Below are 9501 nucleotides of genomic sequence, written 5' to 3'. Positions count from 1 at the left end.
TTGCCTTCCATTATATGGGTGGGCCTCATCCAATCAGTTGAAGGCTTTACGAGAAAAAGACTGAACTCCCCCAAGCAAAAAGGAATACTGCCCGCAGTCTGCCTTTGGACTCTGCAGCTCTTCCCTGGGTCTTCAGCCTGCTGGCCTACCCCATCAGATTTTGGTCTTGCCAAGCCTTCGCCATTAATTCTTTAAAACCTCTATCTATTGATCAACTGATCAATCGATCAATTGATAGATATAGTTATAGATACAGGTATCTGTGTGTTTGTATCTGCATATATAAACACGTACACACATCTTGTTGGTTCTGTCTCTCTGGAGAACCCTGACTAAAGCAGACAGGTAAGACAGACAGAGCTGTGAAATTAGGTAAAGCTCTAGGCTCTCAAAGTACAAGTTGCTGCACAAGGGCTAGCAATGAAGAGTTGTGTGCACCACACTCCCAGGGTTCTAATGCCAGCTCCTTGACCATGGACAAGCGCTTACATTCTCTAAGACTCTTCCTCCCCGCAAAAGGGAAAAATAAAATCATCTATTCATTAATAAGCATTAAGTGAGATATTGATACAAAGCAATTCTCACTTTAGCATAGACAATATTGACTGCAAGAGGGTTGCACAGTTAAGCTTCTCGACTTCTGGAGCACTGCTCTTTGCCTGTACTTGGATACCTATATAGCATCCCCTCCTTTGTCTTAAATGACAACCAAACTGTCCACACTACTTTGAACTTTAAGAGGACCAACACTAAACTTGGATTCAAATTCCAATTTTGGTAGAAAGGAGTATTTAACTTATCGAATTAAAACTTCTTCGTATTGCATGAAAATAGTTCACTCGAGTGTGTATCTGTTATTTATTTGTTATCAAAAGAGCACTTTGCCTAAAAGAAAGGACTGACAAGTGTGCAAAATGTTTACAATCCTTTGTGAAATTGTAGTTTATCATTAGTTTGTATCTGTAAGTTACTGTTATAAATATTTCCTGTAGTTTTTACTGTTATAATATTGGTGTTATGATAAGTAGTCTTAAGCAACTTCCAGATAGTTCATTTGAGCTGACCTATTACCGTCATCACTGTTGGCAGCGGGTACTCATGCCCCATGACACTGCTCTACTATCAGGACCCATCTCTTCCCCCGTGTTCCCAGGGGGCTGTGCTGGGAGGCTCCATGTGAGTACATGACTCACCAGACACCCTCATTTCTGCAGTAATGTAATATGCTGGTCTGAATACCTGGGTGCCACAGTGCTAGGTGCCATCAAGAGGAGTACGAGAGATAGACAAATGTATGTTGATTCGATAAGTCAAATCAGATTAAACTAATGGAATTTCAGAGATTTTCCTGAATAATATTTTCCTTATGAACTTGCTACTAAACTCGGTTGCAGCTTGGCCTGCCTGGAGTTGAGAGACTCTGGTCTGGAGAAGTTGGCAGGCTGGGGGGATGGTGATTTGGAGATAACCACATGTCACACATGTGCAGCTGGCTCTTCACATAGAGTTTATAAAATGGTTCACATTCATGGTCTTTTTTATTCTTGTCCTTGCAAATGTCCCAGGGGAGTGGCAGGATGAGGAACACAGCCTCTGTGGATAGGTCCTTAGAAGAAAGAACCAGAGTCGCTCAAGCCCAGAACTGCCCTGCCCTTTGTACCATCACCAGCTCTGCCCTCGGCCTCCTGCTGCCTTGGTGCTCAACTCTCTACTACCTGAGGGGTAGGGGCAACATCTGAAGCCTTCCAGCCTTCCAGGCACATTTGACCTGGCACAGGCGGCTGCTTGTACAGTAGCTTTCATTTCCCCAGGAAGCCAAGTGACATAGGCATATACCTGTGGAAAGTTCTGGAAAATAGTGACCCTTGCTCACTGGATCCTCTGATCAATGCTCAGCACCCGTGTCTCTCACTTTCTCAACTTTAAAGGGAACACAAAAAGATACATGCACCCTTATGTTCATAGTAGCACTATTTACAATGGCCAAGACATGGAAGCAACTTCAAAGTCCATCAAAAGATGAATGGGTAAAGAAGATGTAGTACGGGGCTCCCCTGGTGGCGCAGTGGTTGAGAGTCCACCTGCCGATGCAGGGGACATGGGTTCGTGCCCCGGTCCGGGAAGATCCCACATGCCGTGGAGCGGCTGGGCCCGTGAGCCGTGGCTGCTGAGCCTGCGTGTCTGGAGCCTGTGCTCCGCAACGGGAGAGGCCACAGCAGTGAGAGGCCCAGGTACCGCAAAAAAAAAAAAAAGATGTAGTACATATATACAATGGAATACTACTCAGCCATAAAAAGGAATGAAATAATGCCATTTGTAGCAACTTGGATGGACCTAGAGATTTATTTATTTATTATATATTTTTGGCCGCATTGGGTCTTTGTTGCTGTGTGTGGACTTTCTCTAGTTGTGGTGAGCAGGGGTACTCTTCATTGTGGTAAATGGGCTTCTCACTGCAGTGGCTCCTCTTGCTGTGGAGCACGGGCTCTAGGTGTGTGAGCTTCAGTCGTTGCAGCACGTGGGCCCAGTAGCTGTGGCTCATGGGCTTAGTTGCCCCACAGCATGTGGGATCTTCCCAGATCAGGGATCAAACTCTTGTCCCCTGCACTGACAGGCAGATTCTTAACCACTGCACCACCAGGGAAGTCCTGGACCTAGAGATTATTACACTAAGTGAAGTAAGTCAGACAGAGAGACAAATATATATCACTTATATGTGGAAATCTAAAAAAAAAAAAAAAGTGATACAAATGGACTTACTTACAAAACAGAAGTAGACTCATAGACATAGAAAACAAACTTATGGTTACCAAAGGGGAAAGGTGGGGAGAGGGATAAATTTGGAATTTAGGATTAACAGATACACATTACTATATATAAAATAGAAAAACAAGGACGTACTCTATAGCACAGGGAACTATACTCAATATCTATCTATCTGTATATATATATAAAACTGAATCACGTTGCTGTACACCTGAAACACTGTAAATCAACTATGCTTCAATAAAAGTAATAAATAGGGCTTCCCTGGTGGCGCAGTGGTTGAGAGTCCGCCTGCCGATGCAGGGGACACGGGTTCGTGCCCCGGTCTGGGAAGATCCCACATGCCGTGGAGCGGCTGGGCCCGTGAGCCATGGCCGCTGAGCCTGCGCATCCGGAGCCTGTGTTCCGCAACGGGAGAGGCCACAACAGTGAGAGACCCGCGTACCGCAAAAAAAAAAAAAAAAAAAAAAAAAGTAATAAATAAATAAAGGGAACACTGGAGGATGTTCAGATCAGTCAGGATGGGAGAGGAGGCGCAGTCCTTGCATCTGAGTGAGCGTTGACAATACAGAGAATATCTAGCGAAAAGAAGAATGCGGCCCGCACGATGGGGTCTGGAAACATGAGGGGGTGTCAGGAGGACCGGGCAGGGCAGAAGAGGACCACATGATCCACACGATGAGGGGAAGCTAGAGAGACACTATGAGGAAGTAAATTCACTCTAAGGAAGAGTTTTCCAACATCAGTAGTCTCCAAAGATGAGAAGAAGTGAGCTCTCCAGCACTGGAGACATTCAAGTGAGAGCACAGGAGCACCTGGCAAGGAAGGAGTTAAGGATGAGAAGCTGGGCTAGGTCAGCCCCCCAGCAGGGGGTGATTTTCCCCCACCGAGGAAATACTGCAACGTCTGCAGACTTTTAGGTTGTCACACTGAGACATGCTACTAACATCTACTGAGTAGAGGCCAGGGGTGCTGCTAGATACCTTACAATGTCCAGGACAGACCCCACAACAAAGAACTACCTGGCGCCAAATCTCAACAGCGCTGAGAAACCCTGGAGTAGATAAACTGGAAGTCTGGAGCCTAATTTAATTTTTTTTTTTTTTTTTTTTTTTTGCGGTACGCGGGCCTCTCACTGCTGTGGCCTCTCCCGTTGCGGAGCACAGGCTCCAGACGCGCAGGCTTGGCGGCCATGGCTCACGGGCCCAGCCGCTCTGCGGCGTGTGGGATCTTCCCGGACCGGGGCACGAACCTGTGTCCCCTGCATTGGCAGGCAGATTCTTAACCACTGCACCACCAGGGAAGCCCCCAAGGCTGGAGTCTAGGGTAATCGCCCCTGCAATCTGTCCAGGAGCTCAGAAGACCATGGAAGGTAATAGTGAAATGCCAGAAATAACTGGATTTCAAGGAAGATTGCAAAGTAGGATGTTCACGTTGACATCAGAAATATATTTGCAGTTTCAGACACTGAGGGCTACATTTTGGGACTCTGGCCATCCGTGCTGTAGCCCAAACTATGAGCATGTTATTCTCCAAAAAGCAAATTTATATGTTCCCACCACTTCCACCCACTTCCATGTACAAGTTGCAAAACGATGTCCACAGATCTAGAGGTGGGTGGGCATGGGGTGGGGAATAGCTGAAAACAAGCAAAGGGAGGAATCTGCAATTAGCTTTCACCCAAATACCTCTAAAAATTATTCCCAATATCTCCTCTAAAATTATTTTAATATACTTTTTATCCTTCTGGGTGATGAAATTTATCGACCCCCAGAAAAGTCCTGTAAGTACAAAGAAACTCATTTTTGCCAGGCTTATCACACTCAGAGCTTGAAAATCAGATGGCTCTGAGGTTGACTCTTGACTCTGTCAGTTAGCATTGGGTCATTGGGCAAGTTACTTAACCCTCCTGTGCCTCAGTTTCCTCATCTATAAAACAGGACAAATAACATCTATGTCATAGGACAGCTGTGAGGGTTACACGAGTAAGTGCACAATGCCTGGTACATGCCAGATGCTCACTGATTGACAGCTATTATTCATATGATTATCTCTTCGGGAGATCTAAATAGCATGTGACATTGGGGTTAGGCACTGAGCAAGAAAATTATGCCCTCTTGACGCTCACATGTAAGATAAAAATTAGCTTGCCCCAATTATAGTTCTCCATAATTATTAATTAAAACAAATAAGTAGCTGTCAGTCAACAGATACACACCCTAGGGAGGGAGATATTACCAATTTATAGATGAGGAAAGTGAGGTGCAGATACTAAGTCACTGGCCTGGTAACATAGTAGCTCCTAAGTGGCAGAGGCAGAATTAGAACCCATGTGCTTGCAGGACACCAATGTCTCCTTGTTCCTTTCCATTTGCCTTCACAGCCTGCTTCCTTGGCTTTGGACTGGATCTGGGGATCTTGGAGCATCTCAAGGCCTGTCCTCAAAGCCTTCATAGGCACCAAAGTATAAATGACCAGTGACAGCAAAAACAGCCCCGTAAACCTTAAGACTCCTAACCTAGACTCCACTTAGGGCAAAGATAGAGACGCATGTGCTATTTTCAATATTTCAAAAAGCCATACATTTGGGGAATTTCCTGGCAGTCCAGTGGTTAGGACTTGGTGCTCTCACTGCCGGGGCCCTGGGTTCCATCCCTGGTCGGGGAACTAAAATCCCGTAAGTCGCGTGGTGTGGCAAAAAAAAAAAAAAAAAAAAAAAGCCATACATTTACCCCTGATGAAGCTGAAAAGATGAATTAAGATGCAACGTTTCACTGATTTAAGCTGGAATGACATCTACTCTCTAGGTAATACTGGTGACTTCAACCTGATTAGAAATTCTGATGGACAGACAGTTCCTATGTCTTTGATGAGTAAAAATGAGAAATCTAAGCAATATGGCTTGTTTTACAGTAAAAAGTCCATCAAAACCTAAACTACGTGGAAGAGAATAATAAAAAAAATGCCCTTACTTGGACGTATATACACTACCAAATATAAAATAGATAGCTCGTGGGAAGCAGCCGCATAGCACAGGGAGATCAGCTCGGTGCTTTGTGACCACCTAGAGGGGTGGGATAGGGAGGGTGGGAGGGAGACGCAATAGGGAGGAGATATGGGGATATATGTATGCATATAGCTGATTCACTTTGTTATAAAGCAGAAACGAGCATATTATTGTAAAGCAATTATACTCCAATAAAGATGTTAAAAAAAAAATGCCCTTTCCAATGTCTGGGAGTCACTGAGCTAAAAAGAAACAACAGACGTCATGAAATATCAGGCACAAGACAGCATGTGCCTGAGGATCTGGGGAGCAGGGCCACTGGGTATGATACCCACACCTTCTTTTCAGGGAACACTGTCCCGCCCAGAGCCCTGTGGAGTGGACGCTGCCATATCTACCACCACGTGTCCTCGCCTCTATAAGAGTGGGTTGGACATTGTGGACTCACTCATCTTTAAGCTGTTGGGCAATCTAGAACACGTATAGCTGGGTCACAATAATGAGCTGGGTCTATCGTGTTTCTCTCTTGGAAACCAGGAGTTGGGAAACTGAGAGATGGAGGCAGTTTCCAGCAGAGGTGCAAGACAGGAGGCCAGGACCCCAGCCCACCCCACACAAGTGCAAAAAATGTCAGTGAAATATCATGGCTGCTGGCTACATAGATCTTTTGTGGAAATAGCTAAAGGGCTAAGATCCATTTATTATAGAAAGACTAGACTAAACATTCCCAAATGGGGAATCCAACGGAGGGGTACCCTAATTTGTGCCACAGTGATAAGAGGGTGCAACGCCCCCCTGAGCCTAAGGGGTGCTGGTATGGTAGTTAGCAAGAGATTCTCTAAGGGACGTAGAACTCTGGGGCAGAGGAGACGGGCCGGAGACCCAGTCTTTCCTCACCATGAGGGGAGGTTTTACTTTATTAAATAAAATTTGTAAGACCTCCACGTGCCTGAGGCACACTAGGCTGGTTCTGGCTGTTTATCAGCCGTCCATCAAACTCCACTTATTCCTTCTTCCACAGCGGTGCAGTCAGAGCCAGGCGCCTGACTGATTATCAGGGCTACAGCTCCCAGCCTCTCTTGCAGCTCCCTGTGGCTGAGTTTTTACGGATTAAAATATGAGCAGAAAAGATGAGTGGTATGTGTGGGCTGGTATATTAAGAGAGTGGCGCGCCTCCCCATTTGCCCTGTCGTGCCAGCTGCTATCTAGGCCATGCAGGCAGGGACAGTACACTTAGTGCTAATTAAGTGTGGTCGGTCCATGCATCAGCTGCTCATCCTCGAACCGTTTGTAACCCATCCACAGCAAGATAAAGAGCTTACGTCAGAATGCAAATCAACAGCACTAAATGCAAATCATTAAACACAGTGTTCAGCTGACAAAGCAAGATATTCTCGATGAAGGAAGCAATGCATTGATCTACATCCTGACACAAGCTCCTTGTCTCCTTACAGAACATCCCTTTGAGGAGCAGAGCACTAGGGAGGGGTAGAGGCACAAGACGGAATGAACCTGGGTTCCTGAATATCTACGTGGAACGGAGCGCTGAGCTATAACCAAGAAGGGGAACAAGTCATCCCTATCTGGCAGGGCTGTGGTTAAGATTTTAAAAGCGATATGAAAAGACACCCAGCCAGGATCTACTAGGACTCATTCAGTACTGGCTGAATGAAACCTGCAATGGTTTCCTTCTCTAACTTGTAACAATCCATTGTCTTTTCTGGTTAGAGGACTGGACTCAGGCTGCTATACCTGGAGGACAATGCAGACATTCACATCTCTCGAGTCCCTGTTCTGTACCTTGGACTGGGTCAGACACTGTGGATTCAGCCCTGAGCAAAGACTGACACACTCTCTGCCCTTGTGGGATGCCAAAGCAAATGACAAGTCTAAGCCCGAGACCAGCTGCAGAAAGCCTGGAGACTAGGGTGCTTAGAGCAAGAGCTGAAGTGAATGGAGGAACCTGGGTAGCTCCTGGTCTGCAAGAGACCCAAGAGTGTGTTGCCTGAATTTGCAGAAGAGTTGCACTTTCTGTAGAGCTGTTCCCACACTTCATTGTATTTACAGTAGTTTTCCCTTGGTCTCATAGTGGGAAAAAGGTCATTCAAAGATTCTAAAATAATCTTGATTAAGGGGAAAGGACATTTTTCTATAACTTAGTCTGGAGAGAGAAAGGTTTTCCAAAGGCTCAAGGTTGCAAAAGCCATTTAGACTCAAGCATTTCTTAGGTTAGTTGTACATTCATCAAATCGTTGAACACCACTGTGATCCAGGCTCTTTGCAGACACACAGGGGAACAAGACCGAGTCCCTGTGCTCCTGCAAGCTCATGGCCGAGTGGGAAGTGGGAAGCCTACGTATGATCACCTGACCGTGGAACATGTGCTCACTAACGAGCAGAGCCTGGGAACCCAGAAGGATGGAGTCCAAGCCAATTGTAGGCTTTTTTTCCCCTTGATTTTCACTTGGGGTGTTCCCTCAGGATAGTATTACTCTATTGCTTGGCTAATAATAGTGATCTTGAAATTAGCATTTAACCTTCTAGCCAGACACATGCATGGAATACTCTTCCAAGCCCAAGAATGCTCAGTCATGCAATATGCACACATCCTCTAAGAACGGCACAGATGTATTGAATCACCAGAGGTATTGAATCACCAGATATCCCGAAAGATGTATGATTTCAACCTAATTGGTATCAACGCCCAGTATTGACATGGAACACCAGCGGGAACCAACCAGCGAGGCAATTCACCAGCACTCGGTGAGGAACTGGCATGCGGGAACACACCAACACACGCCCGGCTCTGACAGCCGAATCGTGGGCAACCGCATCCTACCCGCTTCTATTCACTGTTGCATTGCTATGGTGCCCACCCCCTTTGTATCCATGGCATTGAGAGCCTCGGGAGTTGGGCCGGTGACCATTCCTCGTATCTGAGAACAGAAGGAGAAGGGGAAGGTTGGGCAGCTCTAGAGAAGTGTGTAAATGGCAGCTTAGGGACAGTTTGAGCTTTCTGGTAGAGGCGGCCTAGGGAAATCGCCGCAGAAGCTTCTTCTGTTATGTGGATGCCGTATGCTGGCGCAGGGAACCAGGAGTAGAGTAAAACTATTGTTAGTATTGTAGCTCCGATCACGTTACATGTCTTTCCTGCTCCAGCCTCCATCGCACCCTACAAGCGGGCAGGGACGCCTCCGAAACCCCAGGTGGGGTGAGGGTCTTGCGGCGGTGAAGCGGCGGCGCTCTGTGGGAGGGAGCAAAGGTCGCGAGGTTCATGGGCAGGGACCGCGAGGAGGGAGGTGGTCCACAAAGGGGGGAAGTCTGAGAATCAGAGGTCCTTTGCATTCCGGGCTCCGGTCCCCTCCAGCAAAGCCCAGCCTAAAAACATCCATCCTTGGCGCACATCCCTCTCTATCTCCCCCACCCCAGCTGCGCCTCTCGCCCCTGGGGTCAGGCCACGGGGTCACTGCTCCTCCTCGAAGGATCCGAAGGCAGCTAAACGCGGGAGGCGCCCCAGTGAGGCTGCGGAGGGAGGAGTTCCCTAAATTGTGCTGGAGCGAAGGCGTCGAGGATAGGAAGAACTAACCCAGGCTGAGGAAGGCGGACGGGGCTACGAGGGAGAGAGAGAGGGGACAATGTACGCTCAGCCTGTTCATCTCTCGGCAGGAAGATGGATGATTTTCGGAGACCGTTGTCCCAGCGCTCCGGCTCGCTCCAGGGAGACGTCA

This window comes from Phocoena phocoena, chromosome 13 (genome assembly GCF_963924675.1).
Source record: "Phocoena phocoena chromosome 13, mPhoPho1.1, whole genome shotgun sequence".
Taxonomy (NCBI): Eukaryota; Metazoa; Chordata; class Mammalia; order Artiodactyla; family Phocoenidae; genus Phocoena; species Phocoena phocoena.
Note: the sequence above shows the minus strand (reverse complement) of the source record.